Source organism: Heliangelus exortis, chromosome 2 (genome assembly GCF_036169615.1).
Source record: "Heliangelus exortis chromosome 2, bHelExo1.hap1, whole genome shotgun sequence".
Classification (NCBI taxonomy): domain Eukaryota; kingdom Metazoa; phylum Chordata; class Aves; order Apodiformes; family Trochilidae; genus Heliangelus; species Heliangelus exortis.
Window position 1 is genome coordinate 1704921 of NC_092423.1, and position 19968 is coordinate 1724888.

Genomic DNA, 19968 nt, shown 5'->3' on the forward strand with positions numbered 1-19968 from the left:
AGCAAGGAGGTAAATGAGAGATGTAGTGAAGTCCTGCAGATTTTCCAGCTATCCTTCCCCATTACTGGGAACACAACCTCCTTACCAATTCCTGCACTGGAATTGCTCTGAAATTAAAACAAATTCCCATTACTGGGCAAGCTACTTCCTTACCAATTCCTGACGTGCAATTGGTCTGAAATTAAAAAAAAAATTCCCATTACTGGGCAAGCTACTTCCTTACCAATTCCTGCACTGGAATTTCTCTGAAATTAAAACAAAATTCCCATTACTGGGAATGCTACCTCCTTACCAATTCCTGCACTGGAATTGGTCTGAAATTAAAAAAAATTCCCATTACTAGGAATGCTACTTCCTTACCAATTCCTGCACTGCAATTGGTCTGAAATTTAAAAAAAAATGGGATTTCTGCAGTACAAATTACAACAGGAAACATGTCAAGGCTTGGAGCTCTTCATCAGGATTAAACCCGAGAGTGTCCAAATACTCTTGGGAGGTAAAAGGTGGAATCCCTAAGCAGAACTTTTGATGCCAATGACAACTTTTTGTGTGTGTGAACAGATATTTGGTGCTTTTCTCCTCTGGGGAAGGGATAATCCAGCAGATTGGAATTTTCAGTGCCTGCTGCTTCTGTCTGGGTCCTGCAAGAGCTGCCTGAGATCTCCCAGTATCTACTTTTATGATGCAGGATGTCCCTGCTCTGTTGGAAGGGGTTTTTGAGCTGCTCTGAGAACAACTGGTGCTGCCTGCAATGGAAATAATGCACCTTCTAAAAGCTAACTACCATTTAAATAAATATTAGCTTAAAGTAGCTTTCATCAGAGGCTCTTTTCCAAAAACTACTAAAGAAGAACGAGCCGGGAAGAAACATGCTGGAAAAATTACCTTGAGATAAATAGCACTCAAGTTTATTTTTCTCCTCTCTTTTAATGAGGTAATGGTTGTGGATATTACCCAGATGAAATTACATTGGCTCGACGGGGTTGGCATCTTACATCACCATTTTTCATCTCCTAGGATTTCCTTCCCTTGGATTCTGGGGAATTTCTACCACGCTGAGTGCTCCTTGGTGTGGAAAAGAGGAATCCCTGTGGGGCAGAGTTTTATAAACACGTCTTGGCTACCAGACCAGAATTAGGGTGAGCAATGCAAGCCTGATGATTTTCTGTTGGGTGTGCAACATGCCTGGCACATCTGAAATTCTTCAGTGTGCAAACATGTGTTTCTGAAGGCTTTGGACTCTTTGAGCTGAAAAGCACAAGCTGAAAAGATGGTTTTCTTTAAGTAAAACATCCTATGTAATAATAGCCCAGGGACCTTTCCCATGCAGCTGTTAAAAGCAGAAAGCAGAACAAATGAAGGCAATCCCCCCAAAGTCTCAGTGTTTGCAGAGGGGAGGGATCAGGCTCTCAATACACACCAGATTTTCTCCTCTGTAAAAGCATCCCCTGTGTGCTGGAGGATGCAAAAAAAAAAAAAATATTTGTCATTGCTAAGCTCCCTCAATTCATACAGAAAAACAGGGACCTCTGAGAGGTGATCCACCTCTTGTTAAAAATTAGAAGGTAAAGTCAATTGCATTAGGATGTAAAGTCAATCAATTCCTGTTGATTTGGGATATCTGTCAATGATTGCTCTAAGAAATCTTCTTATCCAGATTGACTTTCACAATGAATTTTTCTCCAAATATTCCTGTCTTGTTTCTTAAAGGGAGTTCCCTCTCTCCAGGTATCTACTGCCTCTCTATGCCCATGAAATCTGCTCTTAATTTGCTTCCTTTTCTTTGTGGACATTGGTGCCAGGTTCTCAGCACCAAGGACTTGGGATTTTCTATTTTTAAGACTAATATTTCAGAGTTACTGACCTGAGAGGCTTTGTCACAACCTGCCCAGTGTTCAAGTATTCACTGGGAGTCTCTGGAAATTGTTGGGAGAGGGGTAAAGGAATGCAGCCAAGTGCAAAACATTCTTGGACCTTCTGTTTTCCTGATTGCTGGGAGAGGATTCATCTCACTTGAAAATGAAGGACTCGGTTTAAGCAGAACCTTTAGGCTGCTGAGAGGGGCAGAACACTCCCAAGGAGCCAACCACCTCCATCAGACACTGGAGTCAAGACACCTCGACTCAATTTACTCTCTGATCGTCCATTTACTGATGCTAAATGTTTGCACAGACTCAAAATAGGAACAAGTTAATGACAGATAAAAAAACCCCACAAAGTTTCCTGTATGAAGATGTCCACTCCAGGCCAGGAAGTCTCTCTGGCAGAGATTTCTGGAATGTATTTTGGGGCTGTTTCTTTTCATCTCACATTGTCTGTAGGCATTTAGTGTTGGCCAATTTCCAAAGAAGACTGTGGGATGGATCCCAGGTCTGCCCCACTGCTGGTCCTTATGTCCTGATCTTTTTCAAGTAGGATTATTCACTCCCTGAAGGTGATCTCTGCGTTTTTATGGTTAGAGAGAACCTGGACTGATTGCTACGGGACGTGAGGAATGGGATTCTTGACTTGTGTAAAACAACCACAGTGTGTACATCTACTCTGGGTTTAGTCACTCAAAACACCCTCCACTCACTGTGGAGGAAAAAGGCATTTTTAGAGGGAAATCCACTGTGTGTTGAAGTTCCTTTTTCTCTTCTATTTCTCTCCCAGGCACAGGGTACACACCCAACACTGGGTGAGATGAATTCCCACTTCATATATTTGGGTAGCTGAAGATAACTGCTATGAATCTCAATTTTCAGGTCCTTGTTCCAGATAAAATTAATCTATTTCATGCTTCTTTTTCTCATAGGAAGAACTATTTGTGGTTTTCAGGCTGCACATGGTCTGCCATTGACAGGTAATTTGGTCTTGATTCCCAAGGGATGCTCTTTGGGTCTTTCCACCAGGGACACACAGAAATACCCCTTTGTTTTTTGGCCTGTCCAGACCTCTGCTTCACTTCACCATTTTCCATACAGTCTCCTCATGGTGGACAGCAAAGGTTTTTCCATGCTGACATGAGTGTTTCCATGGTATCTGATTAATCTGTGATATCCTTTTTCTCCTCTGGGATCAGGAAGAAGGAAACAGGGCAGCACTTAGGGTTGAATTGTAAGAAGCAGTTTTATTGTTCAGGTCTTTTAGGACGTCTCTAAAAGGTCTTCACTTCTCATGTCCCCACCAGAAGAAGGACAGAGATTGTTGGAACAATCCCAGAGGAGGCCCCAAAGATGATCCAGGGAATGGAGCAGCTCTGTTATGACAAGAGATAGAAGGAGCTGGGATTGTTCAGCCTGGAGAAGAGAAGACTCCAGGGGGACCTTAGAGCTGCCCCCCAATCCCTGAAGGGAACCTCCAGGAAGGCTGCAGAGGGACTTTTCCTCAGAGTGTCCAGCCAGAGGACAAGGGGAAATGGATTGAAACTGCAGGAGAAGAGGTTCAGGCTGGAGCTGAGGAAGAAGTTCTTCAGCAGGAGGGTGCTGAGCCTCTGGAACAGATTGCCCAGAGAAGCTGTGGCTGCCCCCTCCCTGGACGTGTTCAAGGCCAGGTTGGATGAGGCTTGGAGCAACCTGGGTCCCTTCCCATGGGATGATCAATAAAGTCCTTTCCAACCTGAGCCATTCTATGATTCCTGCTTCTTTCAAGATTCTGCTTTACCTCATGGAGGCCAAGCCCCACTATTTTTCTGGATTTTTCTTTCAAACCACTAAAGCTCAGATCCACAGGAAACCAGTTCCGCCTACATTTTGGAAGAAGATGGAACCATCTGACACTTTTAGATCAGGAGTACCTATTGCTTTTAAATCTCCCAATCTCAGGACTAAGATGCCACCTCCAGAGGTCACCTCGCAGAGCCAAGAAGCCTCGGAGACTCTCAGGCTCTCTGCAGGATGAAGCTGTCACCCTGCAACACAGCAATCCTTGTTCCTTCTGAGCCATTCCTTTCACTCCCCCAACAAAATCTCCTATATACGTGGGATGGTGGAACACTCTGTTAAATGTTTATTACTGAAAATTTGAGGGAAACCACATGGATTGGCTAGACAAGACATACAAAAACAAGTCGCAATAAAAACTTTATAGCATCTCCCCCAGCATCCTAACATAGACTTCCTTTTTCTTTATGAAACATATGCACCAACTGATGGGCAAAATTTGCCTCTCTGGCTACATGGCAAACATCCATCTGCTCATATGCACCAGATGAAGAGTTTTCCTGTTGCTGCTGCATCTGAAAAATTAACATTCAACACACAACTGTGATTTGCACAGCATGGGGCAGAGCTGGAGGAGGAAGCAGAACACTGTTGCTGAGCATAAATTCCTGTTATTTTACTGCATTTCTTTCTCCCTCCACCTTGGGGACGTTTGCTATGAAATTGATAGGGGGGATTTTGATTGGGCCAACATGAATAATTTGATTATCTCAGCTTAATGTGGCAACCTCATCAATCAGGTTAGGATGAAGATGTGGCAAACTCATCAATTTATTTCAGGTGCCAAGCACTGCATTGAGCAAAGGAATTCTGCTTGACATAGCAAAGGTTGGAGCACATGCAAATAAAGTAAGTTACTTGCTTGCATTTCCCTTTCGATATTAAATTAGTTATAATCAGATTTGTAGATAAAAATATTAATAATAATAATATTAGCTTTTTCTAGTATTAAAGCACTGCACCAAGAAGCAATTCTCAGCATGGTTTTTTTGCTTTACAAACTTGAAGTCACTCAAAGTTTCCAAGAAAAATGGAGAGCATCTGCAGTGCAGAAATAACATGGGAAAGAAGGGCTAAAAAATTATCTGCAAGTTCTCAGTGTGCAAACCAGAGAGACCAAACAGTCAGAGGGTGAAATGGCAACGGGAATGAATCAGTTTAAATCTGTGTACAAAACCAACCAAAATACCCACCCTAATCTGGATAATGGCTTGGGAGGGACATTTTTTACTCACTACATGAGAAGACAGGGAATTTTCCATCCTTATAGATTCCAGCTGGGAATGACAAGTGGGCTCAGTCCTTATCTTGGCAGAAGAGACACAAGAAGTAAATTTCTGAGATTTTGATCAACTCAGCAGCAGCAAAGGAAGGGTTAATTTTTTTAATCCTTCATTTGCTTTTTTCAGCATAGGCAGGAAAACGAAACCTTGTTAGGATGAAGATGTATAAATAAAATTAGAGTCAGGCCTAATGGAGCAAAAGGGGGATCTCAATAGCTTTGCTATTTGACAGATCTCATCCAGTTTTCTCCCATTTGTCAAGAAACATTAACAAAGGGTTTCCTGTTGGATGAACACTCTCAGGAAGTGCTGCTCAAAATAAACCTGAGCAGAATGCATTGATTTTTTAATTCTTTGGGGGAAAGATGAGGTCTTATAAACACATTTTAATCACACGTGATCATTTTGCTCTCTGTGCTCACCATGGATGGGCAATGATCTGCTTGATGTTTGCTTGTGGGGCAGCTCTTATGGGTGTTACTTTTCACCACCAGGATATCTGTCTTTGAGCTGAAGTAGGTTAAAAAGTGTCCCAGCTCCCCAATCCTACTGCTTGGAAGGACTTGGGGTTTCTTTTGGGGAGAGGGAAGAACACACATTGTGGGGAGGCTGAACCCACACCACCTATATAGAAAACCAACCTGCATCAGCAAACACAAGACCATAAATAATGCCAAGAGTCTCCTGTGTGTTAGCAGGCTACAGGAATATCAAACTTCAAGCTGCTGAATAGGGGCAGACAGCTGAATACACAACCATACTTCTCCAGAAGAACCAGGGCTGGAAGAAGTCCTTCTGTCCACTGACAGCTGAACCTCTGCTCTGTCCCCAGGAGGTGATGGCTACCAAGTGCTCCTTTCCTTTCCTTTCCTTTCCTTTCCTTTCCTTTCCTTTCCTTTCCTTTCCTTTCCTTTCCTTTCCTTTCCTTTCCTTTCCTTTCCTTTCCTTTCCTTTCCTTTCCTTTCCTTTCCTTTCCTTTCCTTTCCTTTCCTTTCCTTTCCTTCCCTTCCCTTCCCTTCCCTTCCCTTCCCTTCCCTTCCCTTCCCTTCCCTTCCCTTCCCTTCCCTTCCCTTCCCTTCCCTTCCCTTCCCTTCCCTTCCCTTCCCTTCCCTTCCCTTCCCTTCCCTTCCCTTCCCTTCCCTTCCCTTCCCTTCCCTTCCCTTCCCTTCCCTTCCCTTCCCTTCCCTTCCCTTCCCTTCCCTTCCCTTCCCTTCCCTTCCCTTCCCTTCCCTTCCCTTCCCTTCCCTTCCCTTCCCTTCCCTTCCCTTCCCTTCCCTTCCTTCCCTTCCCTTCCCTTCCCTTCCTCTTCCCATCCTCTTCCCTTCCTTTTCCCTTTCCCTTTCCCTTTCCTTTTCCCTTTCTCTTTCCCTTTCCCTTTCCCTTTCCCTTTCCCTTTCCCTTTCCCTTTCCCTTTCCCTCCCTTTCTCTCTTCCCCCCTTCCCCCTTTTCTCCTTCCTCCTTTCCCTTTTCCTCTTCCTCTTTTCCCCCTTTCTCTTTCCCTTTTCCCCTTTTCCCTTTTCTTTATTTATTCATCCCTCTGAATTATTTATTAATATTTTTCCTTTTTCTACTCAGCCCTCTGAATCTGGAGATATCCCAAAACCTGTTCAGAAGGGCAGAGCTGTGGGACCTAAACACACCACTAATTCACTTTATGGGGTTTGGCTTCACAGATTAAAACCCCTTTGAACCCCAGCAGGTCCTTAGATTGGCCCAGCTGAGAAACTACCAGCAAAGCCCCATCAGATTGGAGCAGGAATTTTGAGGATGGATCAAATCAATCCCAATACCTCGAGGGGGAATGGGGCTGGCTCCAGGTCCTCTGGGATAATGATGGAGCAGTTGGGGGCTATGGCAGAGAGGTTCCCCACCTTCTGTTGATGGGAGAAGCTGACACTGTTCCTACACCTTGAAACAAGAAGTCTGAGGCTGCCTTGCTGGCCCTGGGATGGTTTGATTTTCTTTCCTCCCTCCTCTGCTTTTCCAAGTGTTAAAAAAAAATAATACTTTAGTTTCACCTGGTTCCTTCCACACTTTATCCCTACTGGGACAGTGATTCTGTTGTATTTTTATAGCCACAGTTTGTAACTTCTCTGGTCAGGAAAAGCTTCCCAGGGAACCTGGACCCATGTCAGGATACCATGTCAGGATATGTATGAAGGGTTGGACTTGATGATCTCTGAGGTCCCTTCCAACCCAGCCAATTCTGTGATTCTACGATTGGCACCAATGGGGTTGTCAGAAAAAGGGAAGAGCCTGGAAAAACCTGGAATCCCATAGAATCATAGAATCCTAGAATCCTAGGGGTTGGAAGGGACCTCGAAAGATCATCTAGTCCAACCCCCCCTGCCAGAGCAGGGCCCCCTAGAGTACATCCCCTAGGAACGTGTCCAGGTGGGTTTTGAATGTCTCCAGTGAAGGAGACTCCACAACCCCCCTGGGCAGCCTGTTCCAGGGCTCTGTCACCCTTACAGTAAAAAAATTTTTTCTGATATTCAACTTGAACCTCCTATGCTCCAATTTACACCCATTACCCCTTGTCCTATCACTGGTCACCACTGAGAAAAGCCTAACTCCATCTCCCTGACACTCACCCCTTACATATTTGAAAACATTGATGAGGTCACCCCTCAGTCTCCTTTTCTCCAAACTAAAGAGACCCAGCTCCCTCAGCCTTTCCTCATAAGGGAGATGTTCCACTCCCTTAATCATCTCAGTAGCTCTGCGCTGGACTCTTTCAAGCACTTCCCTGTCCTTCTTGAACTGAGGGGCCCAAGGTTGGTTCAGCCCAACACTCCAAATCCTCCCCAACATGCTGGGTGCCCCTTCCCACGGGGTCACCTTGGTTTCTGAGCCCACCTGGGTTTCAGGGTGATGCTCAGATGATGTAAAGCAGAGGCCTGGGATCAGATGACAACAATTGGTCCCATCGAATCCCAAACACTGCCTCTCAGCAGAAAACTATGTCTGGAATGCTCCATCATTGGATTACACAGGGGCACAATTTCACTGCAGGGGATACAGTAAACCCCTGAAAGATGTTGGCAGCTCAACAGATCATGCCATAAGACTCTGCTCAGATTGCTTTTGGCATGGCTGCCTTGAGACAATTCTAATTAAAACCACCTGGCCCTCCCTATATTTAGGGATATTTATTTGGGGTTTGGCGTTTTTCTTTTTTTTTTTTTTTTTCCTTTTTTTTCTTTCTTCTGTTTAATCCATATGGCTGCAAAGAATTTCTAAACAAGCAAAGAGCAAGTGTGTTGTTGATCAGCTAATGAGAACAAGAGCTATAGATAAAAGGGCTGGAAACCCAACTGAGAGGCACCAGAGAACTGACCAGAGGCAACAGAGCTGTTGAGTTTTTTGTAAGGATGTGACTGGAAAGTGAAGCAGCTGATTGTCATGCCTGAGTGACTGAGAGGATGGGATTAGTTCTGATTCCTAGTGGCAAACCCAACATCCTGGTAGACCCTGAAAGGCCACGGAGTCCCTAGGCAGGAACAATTACAGCCACGCTCTTCCTGACAGCAGTTTATTTAAACTCACCTTAAAGCTTTCCAGCAGGCAAAAATTTTCCATAAGGCAGATTCCAGCACACAACATTCATCTTAACACAGAGTTTATCCTATTTAAGCAGAAAGTTTAAGCATCCTACAGCTTAAGCTCTTTATTATCACAGACATTGAGAACAGAGTAGTTCTGGATGCTCTGAAGCATTTTTTTTTTAATGGTCTTGAAAGTTATCAAATTCTTGCCTCCTCCTCCTTGTCTCATTCCTCCTAAGCCCAGACAACCCCAGGTCATTCAGTCTGTCCTCATATTTCATATTTTGGCACCATCTGGGGTGGAGAGGGGGGCAAATCCTCTATCTGCAGGATTGGATGGGTTGCATTTGGGTGACACGGGTGGGCTCCACATCCCCACTCTACCAGCACTCAGCCCTTACCAACCAGCACTCATCAGATGAGGATTTACACAACTGGAAGCCTTTTCCTTTCCTCCCTCCCTTTAAATCAACTTTTAAGGCAGTGCTGTATCAAGCCAGAGGGGCAGCTGGCTCCTATTACCCATTACATCCCAGCAGTGCCCATCACTTCATCCAACACCTTGTGAGTGGTGGCTGGGGAGCTGAGGTTTTGTCAAAGCAGGCATTTCACAGCTGATGATCCAGAAGGGGGGAAAAAAAAAATAAAAAATCTGGTAGCCTCTGTGTTTTATGAGAATGGGGAGAGCAATGCTGTCATCAGATTGTACTTGATTTTTCCTTCTTGCTGGGTCCATGGAGATGCTGCTGTGCTGCAGGCTCTGCAGGGCTGAACATGACCCTTCTCACTTCAGCTGTCACTTGAAATGGCACAAATGGGACAAAATGAAAACCTGGAAAAGCCACCTGGTGGATCCTTTACCTGACCTCTTTATTCCTCTTAAAACTATTTTTCTCTACTTTTCCCTGGGAACAGGGAAAGATGCCCAGCAGGTTAACATTGGAAAAAACTGTTGATAAAAGTCATATCCAGGAGGAGCTGTTGGTGATTCTCCTCCTCTATGGATGTTTTTACCACCTGAGGATGGGAAATAGGATGCAGCAATGTCCACTGCCCTGCTGGACTCCATATAAATTTAATTTCTAGGTTTATTTCACACTGTTAGGTGATTCACAGAAAGGAATGATAGCTGCAGGTGTTTTGAGGGCACACATTGATTTATCCTGACTGGGGGACACCTGAACAAATCACAGCATCCAGCTTTTCTCTCATATCTGTGGGATGGAGACCTGTTCACCAAATAGTACCAGGGCCTGATGTGGCTCCAGGAAAGCTGGGGAGGGACTTTTCACAGGAACATGGAGTGATAAGTTGAGGGAGAATGGTTTCAAACTGAGAGAGGGGAAATTGAGATGAAATCATCAGAAGAAATTCTTTGGGGTGAGGGTGCTGAGCCCCTGGTCCAGGTTGCCCAAGGAAGCTGTGGCTGCCCCATCCCTGGCAGTGTGGAATTATAACTCCTAAGAGCTTTCCAGATCCCAAATCTGTGTCTCCCACATCTCAAGTGACACTCAGTGAATGATGGCAGTGGCTCAGGTGACCAATAATAAAGTTTATGTAGTCTTCAGTTAAGAGATACCTGTTCAAATCTTATTCCAGCTTCTTGAGCTTTTGTAGGAAATCCCCCTTGGCACAAATGAAAAGCTGGGGGAAGGAGTGGAAGCAGTACAAAAATGGGCAAAATAGTAGTTTTTGGAGAGCAAGGAAAGATCAAGTAGATGTCAAGGCCAAAATTATGTGTTTGGTGGACACCTTTAGTAAAAAAGATCTCAAACTTGTTCAGAAATGTTCCAGCTGCCAACAAAGAAAGAAGAAATAAGAGGATAAGGTGCTAAGTATGGCAGAGCAAGAAGTGTAACCAAAAATACACCCTAGGGCAAGCCCTGGGTGTCAGTCCTGAGGGTTAACATGGGATTGTATTCCTTGCTTGTGGACTGGATTGTGTCTGTGTGTTATGGAGTGATCCATGGGCAGATTTGGATCTCCAGGTGCTTTCAAAGCTTGAATCCTGACTTGGCTGCTGGAGCTCAGCTCTGTTCTCACACCTCCATATCTTCAGCCAAGGTCTGGAGGAGGCACCTCAGGGTTTCAAGAGCATGGGGTGGAGGTGATCCTTGAGTCCTTCAGTTTAGAACATTCCTGGCATTCCTCATCCCCTCTACCACACTTTCCATGACTATTGTTCCCAAGCTGTTGATTCAGATGAGGTTACAGCCCTTCAAAGGATTGGGTTGAGTTTCACAACCCAGCCAAAAATTCCACTGCTTGAAAAAGGTAGAGTGGTATTTTGGGAAGTGCCATTAATGTTACACCTGGGACATCACAGGAAAAGATTCTGGGTTCCCTTTTGACAATGCTCAGGGGGCTGAGCAGCTCCCTGGGAAGCCAGGCTGAGGGATTGGGGTTGTTCAGCCTGGAGAAGAGGAGGCTCCCAGGTGAGCTCAGAGCAACCTTCCAATATCTGAAGGGGCTCCAAGAAAGCTGGGGGAGGGCTTTGGACACGGGGGGGTAGGGAGAGGACAAGGGAAATGGGTTAAAACTTGGAGAGAAAGGGGAGATTGAGGATGGAGATGGGGAAGGAATTCTTGAATTTGAGGGTGGGGAGACATTGGCCTCAGCATCTGTGTTAGATAAAAACCTGAGGCTCTGGGGAGACCTTAGAGCAGTCTTCCAGTACCTGAAGAGCCCACAGAAAAGCTGAGGAGGGACAATTTACAAGGGCCTGGAGTGATAGGATGAGGGGGAAGAGTTTCAAAGTGGAAGAGAGGAGATTGAGTTGAGATATTAGGAGGAAATTCTTCCCTGTGAGGGTGCTGAGCCCCTGGGTGCCCAGGTTGCCCAAGGAAGCTGTGGCTGCCCCATCCCTGGCAGTGTTGAAGGTTGGATGGGGCTTGGAGCCCCCTGGGCTGGGGGAGGGGTCCCTGACCATGGCAGGGGGTTGGAATTGGATGATCTTGAGGATCCCTTCCAACCCAAACCACTCTGTGATTCTATGAACCCCTCTACTGATTAAAGAAACAAGAGCATCAGCAAGAGGTGGATTATTCACATTGCTGTGTAGGTTTCTTGAGTGTGTTCCCATCCCACATGCTGTGTGTTTTCTGTAGTGCTTCTGTTCAGCTCCCAGGATGGATTTTCCCAGCGTGGAAACATGAGAAGAAATATATTTATTTCCTACTTCTGTCACACTCTCCTTTGACCTTGGTCAAATCATCTATACCCGATAGCAAAATAATAATAAAAAAAGGTATAGGATAACACTCCCCACTCCTTTTTCTCCTCCTGCCACTTGTTAGTGTAGCATAAATTTTTACACTTTTGTATTTTACATGATTTTTAATTATTTTTTTTCCTCCATGTCTGTAATTAGCAAGCTGGCATCTCCTTTTCTGGACCTCAAGATGATCCTGTGACTCAAATGATGAGGATGATGAAGGGTAACAAGGTGTAAATCACCCCTTATCACTTCAAATGTTGCTTTTTTAATCATGACCCCGAATTTTAAATATTTCTGGTAATAAAAAAGGAAAAGAGAAATGAGTAACAGGGCCAGATCATGAGTTTTTCTGGTTTATTTGAAGTTTTTACTCCTCATCTGCAGGTTTTGGTCTACAGAAAACAACCATGAGATAAACCCTGGACATCTATTTTTGTTGATGAGAAAGCTGCATCAGAGGCCTGGCTTGTTGGAGGTTTTTTCTTGTGATGTGGGATTTCTGCCTTCATCAGAAGATAAAATAAGCTCCAAGCTTCCCAAAACTTCAAGGGAACTTCTGATGATGACCTCTGGGCTTTGGTAATGGTTGGAATAAACATTACAGACCCAAAATTAATTAATATCTCTTGGGCATCAATCTGAGAGCATCAAAGCAGAGCTCAAAAAAAGAAAAAATAAAGTTGTTATTTTTTAGTTGTCTCAAAATCAGTCTGGGAACCTTTCCTAGACCCAAAATTTTAATAATTCCATGGTGACCACAGTTTCAGAGCTTGAAATACACTTTTATTTGGCTGGAGCTCATTTCATACATCTTGACCTCCTCCAGGCTTCCTGGAGTGATACCTGTGAGGAGCATCTAAGAGAGATTTCCAAAAAAATAAGGAAAGACCCTGACTAAAGGGTTTGGGTTTTTTTTTTTTTTTTTTTTTTGAGTTTGAAAGCAAAAGTCTTAATTACACGAGGTATTTTACAGAGGGCAGTGCTCAGACTCTGGGAAAAAGCTCAGGTTTTGGGGGACTTCAGAAGAGATTTTTTCTTTTGGAGGTCTGAGCAACCAGTCTGATTCATCTGTTTGGGACTAAAAAATAAAAAAATTTAAAAAATCAGTGTTTGATGATGGATCTGGGTGCAGATGTTTCCTAAATCACCTTCTCTCCAGTGTGGGATACGTTGGTTTAGGTGGCAAGGAAGAATTTCTGCTGTGGGTTTCCTTGCACGTGAGTGTGCAGAGAGGTCTGGGAACCACAGCTCCTTCCAGATGATCCCATCAAGGAGGCTGCAAGATGGATCCTCTCCTGTGGCCAGAACCAGGGCTGAGAAGTCTCCTGAAATATCTGCTGTTCTCTTCTCAGACTTTGCTGGAAATCCAGATGGGTTGCCTTGTTTTTCATTTTTTTCATTTTTTTCTGTTTTTTTTTCTTTTTTATTCTTGTTTTTTTTCTCTTTTTTCTTTTTTCTTTTCTTTCTCGTTTTTCTTTGTTCTTTTTTCTTTTTTGTTTGTTCTTTTTTCTTTTCTATTCTTTTTTCTGTTTTCTTTTTTTTTGTTTTTCCTTTTCTCTCATTTTTCTTTTTTTCTTTTTCCTTTTTTCTTTTTTCCTTTCTATTCTTTTTTCTATTTTCTTTTTTTCTTGTTTTTCTTTTTTCTTTTTTCTATTTTCTATTTTCTTTTTTCTATTTTCTTTTCTATTCTTTTTTATTTTTTATTTTTCTTTTTTCTTTTTTCCTTTTTTCCTTTTTCCATTTTGCTTTTTCTTTTTTCCTTTTTATTCTTTTTTCTTTTTTCTTATTTTTCATTTTTCTTTCTTTTTCTTTTTCTTTTTTTTTTATTTTTTCTTTATTCTTTTTCCTTTTTCCTTTTTTCTTTTTCTCTTTTTTTCACTTTTTTCTTTTTCTCTTTTTTTCTTTTTTCACTTTTTTCTTTTTCTCTTTTTTTCTCTTTTCACTTTTTTCTTTTTCTCTTTTTTTTCACTTTTTTATTTTTCTCTTTTTTCTTTTTTCTTTTCTCTTTTTTATTTTTTCTTTTTTATTTTTTTCACTTTTTTCTTCGTCTCTTTTTTTCACTTTTTTCTTTTTCTCTTTTTTCTTCTTTTTTTTCCCTTTTCTTTTCTTTTTTTCTTTTTTTTCCTTCTTTTCTCTTTTTTTCTTTTTTTCCTTTTTTTACAGGTTCCTCTAAGACACCAACTTTTTTTTTCAGTGATTCCCCTGACAACCCCAGGAAGAAAACCATCAAGAACCCCACCCCTGCCCACCCCTTTCCCTTTCCTCTATCTCTGCTGCTGCTTCAGTAAGAACACAAAAAACTCAAAAATCCAAGGCTGGAAAACCAGCTGCAGAGCCATCTGAGCTGCTGATCTCATGCAGGAGGGAGAAGGAAAAGGGCAAAATGCCAGAACCCCACTAAAATCAGCCCTGGGGGGCTCATTTTCCTCCTGCTGGGTTTTTTTTTGAAGCCTTGAGAAGAAGCCTCCTGAGTAACCAGGGATGCTCAGTAACCAGGGATCACCCCATCAGTCTCTGAGGTTGATTGTATTTTATATTTATATTTTATTTTATGTTTTATATAAATTATATCAATTTATAGACATTATATTTTATTTATATTTTATTTATATTGGTTTTATTTTGTCCCTGAGTACTTCTTGAGTTGACCTGCTCAGAGCCCACAGGTATTTAAAAAATAAAAAATTCTCAGACTCTTTTAAGTCCCAGAGACTTTTCCTTTTTATTCTTTTTTCTTTTTTCACTTTTCTTTTTCTCTTTTTTTTTCACTTTTTTCTATATTTTATTTATATCTTATATTGATTTTATTTTGTCCCTGAGTAGTTCATGAGTTGACTTGCTCAGAGCCCACAGGTATTTAAAAAATAAAAAATTCTCAGACTCTTTTAAGTCCCAGAGACAAAACCCCCTGATGGATGGAGGCTGGGGGTAGGGATGGTCCTTTTGGAAATAAAGGAATAAATTATTTCATTCCTTTCCTGGAAAGTGAGCTGAAGAATCCTGGTGGGGATGCAATGGGGTGGAAATGTGGATAAAGATCCAGATGGATCCTTATAATAATAAATGTGGATAAAAATAATAATATAATATATAATAAAGATAATAATTAAAATTAATAATTAAAAATAACAACCAAAATAATAACTAAAATAATAATATTTATTAATTATAATTATTATTTAAAATAATAATTATATTAAAACATAATTTATAATAATGAATGTGGATAAAAAATCCAGAAGGGTTTATCCTGCCTGTTATAAAGACATAAAGTTGGAAGAAGTCACCATCTGTGTTTCTTCTTTTTGACAAAAAAAAAGGGACAGCTGATTGCTCAGCTAAAATCCAGATGCTGAATGGCACCCCTGCCCCTAATGTTCCATCCCTGTCCCCTGTTCCTAATAGTATAAAATTCTGAAGAAAATAAAACTCTGTATCAAAATGAAGTGAGCTCTCATAAAGTGTTCAAAATAACAATAAATTAACATTTTTAATTACTACTGTTTAATCAAACACTGGTTTCCCTTCCAGGGAACCTCTGGATGATCCTGTTGATTTTTCTCAGGTCTTTGCAGCTGGACTTCGAAATTTTTTTACAGCTGGGACTCAGAAAGGATTTAATTCCTATTCCTTGTCCCTTGGTGTCTACAAACTCTCAGGATCCATCATATCCTCATTTTCTACTAAATCCCAAATGTCTTCACAAGTCAGAGTGTATTTCCACTGAGTTTTGTGACACCAGTTCTGCCTTGCTGCTTTATCTGCAGTGTTGTATTTTCTATATTAAGGACACAGATTGCTTTTTCCCTTCTTTTTTTTTTTTTTTTTTTTTTTTTTTTTTTTTTTTGTTTTGTTTTGTTTTGTTTTTGTTTTTGTTTTTGTTTTTGTTTTTTGTTTTTTGTTTTTTTTTGTTTTCTTTTTTTTTGGTTTTTTTGTTTTTTGTTTTTTTTTTGTTTGTTTTTTTGGGTTTTTTTGTTTGTTTTTTAAATTTTTTTTATTTTTTTATTTTTTTTAATTTTTTTTTAAATTTTTTTTTTTAATTTTGTTTTAATTAATTTTTTTTTAATTTTTTTTTTTCTTCTTCTTTCCACCAGCCTGATGAAGAGCAAACATGTGTTTTCCTGAACCAAAGAGTCAGAAAGTAAATGATGGTTACTGCCAGCCAGTCTACTATTCTGGTCCATATCCACAGCTGGTACAAATCAGCAGAGTTCCCTTGAAGTGAGAGGAACTCACTGATTTATGGCAGCTGAAGAGTGAGGCTAAAGGCACAGGGTTGTTTGGTCCTGATGTTCCTATAGGAAGGAGTGGTAATATGGGTCAGCCAATTTACCCTATGGAAATTAGGATCAGCAGCATTAATCTCAGAGGAAATTCTCTTTTTTACCTGTATTTTTCTCCTCCTTCCCACCAGGTAAGGATCTTTCTAGTTAGCCCACCTTATCCCTCATTTCCCAGCCAGGTACAACTCTTCCTATTCCTCCTTCCAGATCTTGTCCTGTTTTAGCTCCTCAGTTGTTTAGGATAAGAATGGAAAAACTGATGAGCTCTCCAGCTGATGAAAAATAGGGAGAGAAATGGAGATTTATTGGAAATTCTTTGTCGGGCTCTCTTTTTTTTTTTTTAATTTTAATTTTCTTTTTTTAATTTTTTTCGTAAACTATCTTCACAATGCCATTGCCAGCTGAAAATCCATCTGAAAATATCTGCCTTTCTGTTTATAACTTGGTTATATTAAAGTACAGAGGTTGAGCAGCATATGAGCAGCTGTGGTTTGGAGCTTGCTTTCTTCCTCCAACAGCTGACAAGACATCTGCTGTGCTTAGGGAGTAAAGGAGCAGAAAAATAAATCTTCTTCTCTTTGCAAATCTTCTCAAACCAGTTTTTTCTTGGTTCTCTGGTGAAGACACTCAAGCTGTGGCCATCCTACAACTCCAAGGACAGCATTCCTCATTGGGAAAGTTGCTCAACCCCTTTTTGGTTGGAGAGAGAACATCTTTGACGTGGTCTCAACCTCTTATTTTAAGATGTCTGGAGAGTTTCCATCTTTGGTTCTTTTTTGAAGGACGAGTGGAAGTTTAAACTCAAAGATCAATTTTATTTTTAACAGGAAAAAAAGACAAAAAGAAATCCAACCTATTTGGGGAAGAAAGGATGTTATTCTGGTGAGAAGTCAAATATCTGGAAACTGATACGTTCTGGCCCTAAATAGTTCAGTTCAAATATCCCACATCAGTGTTTCATTAAAACTGTTCTCAGGTTTTTTTAATTGTTCATTAAAACGTTCTCAGGTTTTCATTTGCTTTAGAAGGAGGGATTCTCTCTGCAATCTCTTCCACTTGGGCTGAGGGGGAGTGTGGCAAACAGGAGTGATGGCTAAAAAATCTCATGTAGGGTCCCATTCCTAGGAAAGGTTGGACCAGATCATCTTTTGAGGTCTCTTCCAACCTGGGCTGTTCTATGATTCCTGTAAAACTGGACTTTATTGAGGACCAGTGAATCCTAAAGCCCTGTGGCAGTCTTCCCAAATTTAAAGGATTCAGATTTGGGCCAGAATATTTTTTGTTTTGATTTATATTCTCTTTTGCTGGTTCTTCCATCTCATTTTTCCTATGGGAAATCTCTTGATGAACTCTCTTCTCTTTGAAGATGATCCTGGTTCATCTCTCAGGAGGAACTTCTCTCAACTGGTGTTTTATTATTTGTGATTTATTAACTAATAACCAAGAAAATTTTAGAAAATTCACAGCTAGCCCAAACCTTTCCTGTGGGACATCAGAGTGACTCTGGAACTGCTTTTTGGCACTGAGAGCTGCTGCTTAACATCAGTTATGAGCATGACTGAGAAACTGAAGAGCACTCCCCTCTTTTTATCCTCTGCCCTTCAAAACCTATTAATAGGAAGAGGGATTTTTGGCCAGGTTTGTTTTTTTTTTTTTTCTTGCAGCTGCTGAGAATCCAGGGATCCTGATGGAAGAGATGAATGGAGGATTTAGGGCAAGATTTGCTGCACTGATTTGGCTGTTTGCAGAAGGATTTACAGGGCATTGGAGTTCCTTTAATCCATGGAATTGATCCAAGAAATCCACCCAGCAGTGGTTAGCCAGCCTTGCAGGTACTTCAAACCCATAACATAGCTCCCTGCTTTGCCTTCAGATGGTATATTTGAATAAAGATAAAGCTTTTATCACCTTGGGAGAAAAAAAAAATAGAACAACCACCTTGAGCTGTGAGAAAGGGCTGATGTGTTGGGGTATTTTAGCCATCAGTAGGTCTACAGAAATAAAAGAAACAGAAGAAAATGTGCCATGGGTCTAGAAAAGGAGGTAGGAGACTGAATAAAATCCCAAAGGATTTAATTGGGATTTTTTTTTCTATTCTTTTTTTTTTTTTTTTTTTTTTTGGTGCTGTCAGAAGCCTCCTCACCAAGCTGAGCTGACAGCTTATAAGAAGTGCCAGGGGACTGCAACCATTTTGACTTTAACAAATGTGCAAGGGATGTTTTCTGTCAGCTCTGTCAGGCCAGCTGCACCATTAAGATACTTTATCAGGGACGTTTTAAAAAAAGAAATGTGTTGAGATAATTATTTTTATAGGACATTATGAATTTCAGGTGAGATCCAGACTGAGCTGAGCTTTCAGCCACTTTTCTGGTTCATTTTTGCTGTTATTTCTTTAATGGCTTTTCAGTAGACAATGGCTGAGGGGAAAAAAAAAAAAAACAACCCATTTCCAAACCCCACAACCTTTGCTGATTTGTGGAATTCAGAAATATGACTCTCCTGGTTATTCTGGGCTTTTCTTATCACCCAGAGGTGGAGGTGACAAGATCCCAAGCTGCTGTTGAGCTGCTGCTGGCATCTTAATTGCTTGATATTTTCCAGGGCTCTTTCAGTTCAGGAAGAAGACCTGGGAGCTTTTTTTTTCAAATATTCTGTAAAACACACTGATGTGTTTAGGTTGGTGCCTGCTCAGCTCTTGTCCTTGTGGTTAAAGCTGCTCTCAGAGCACATTCTGATTTGCACTGGTTGCAGTTCTGCTGCTTTGAATTAGCAGAACCCAAAATTTCCTGGGTCTGTGCTGGCTCCTTCGGTGTCAACTGAGAAATCTGGGGTGGGGGAATGTGGTGAAATTAATCCCTGGGATTTTTTTGGGGGTCTGTAGTAAGCTCTTAACAATTCTCCAACCATGCCTCAGTTCAATGCAGAAATCAATGCAGCAAAACTTTTTCCAGGGCATGAGAGCAATGTGTGATTTTCGTTATTTCTTTGAAGAAATGGCTGCAGCTTGCAAAGTTTGCAGAGATTTGTTTTGGTCAGTGGGGTACATCAGGCACTTTCCATGTCCTTTTTTACTCTGGACAGAAAATGGGTGTGTGAAAAATAGAAACCTGCAGAAAAAAACCTCTACCAGACCTTTTCTTCCCCAAAATTGTTGTCAGGCCCTGAGCCAGGCAGCCCAGGGTAGGGATGGATTCTCCTTCCCTGGAGGGATTTCAAAGCTGGGAGATGTGGTGCTGAGGGACATGGGGTAGAATTGACCTTGGTCTTGCTGGCTTAACAACTGGACTGGCTGATATTTTCTACCCCAAATAATTCTATGATTCCCAACCATTTTTTGCTTGCTGAAGTGAAATGGAGGTGTCCAGTTTTCTGCACAGTGGTCACGTTGCACCTCGAAGCTGCTCGTGTAGTGCCAGCAAGGGATGTGCCAGGATTTGGCAGCATCTGGACAGGATAAAACATGAGTGGTATTTCAAGTAAAGCCACCCAGGGAACAGAGGAGTGCAGAGAAGAAGGCAGCAGTGGATCAGACTCGTGATGGTGCTGGGAAAATCAGGGCTCAGATGGTTTGTAGGGTCGATTATTACAGTGACACAGAAAGTAAAAATAACAGGGATTTATGGTTCAAGTGATATTTATTTGAAATGCCAGCATAGGTCCCTGTTTCAAAGAAGTTGTGATTTAGGGGGTGGTTGGCTTGTTACAGGGGATGATGGGTTTTTTGGGGGAAAAACAGAAATTAATTTAGCCAACAGGGAAGCAACAACATCGCAGAGATTGACCTCGTGATGTAGAAAAATGAGAGAAGCCAATACAGATCTGAAAATGGTTAAACCCTTTTTGCTTTGAAGGGAGGGTGGTGGTGGTGGTGGTATTTACATCAAAGTAAAGCTGGGATTAGAAAAGCTTCAAATGGTTGCTCTTATCTGAGTTATT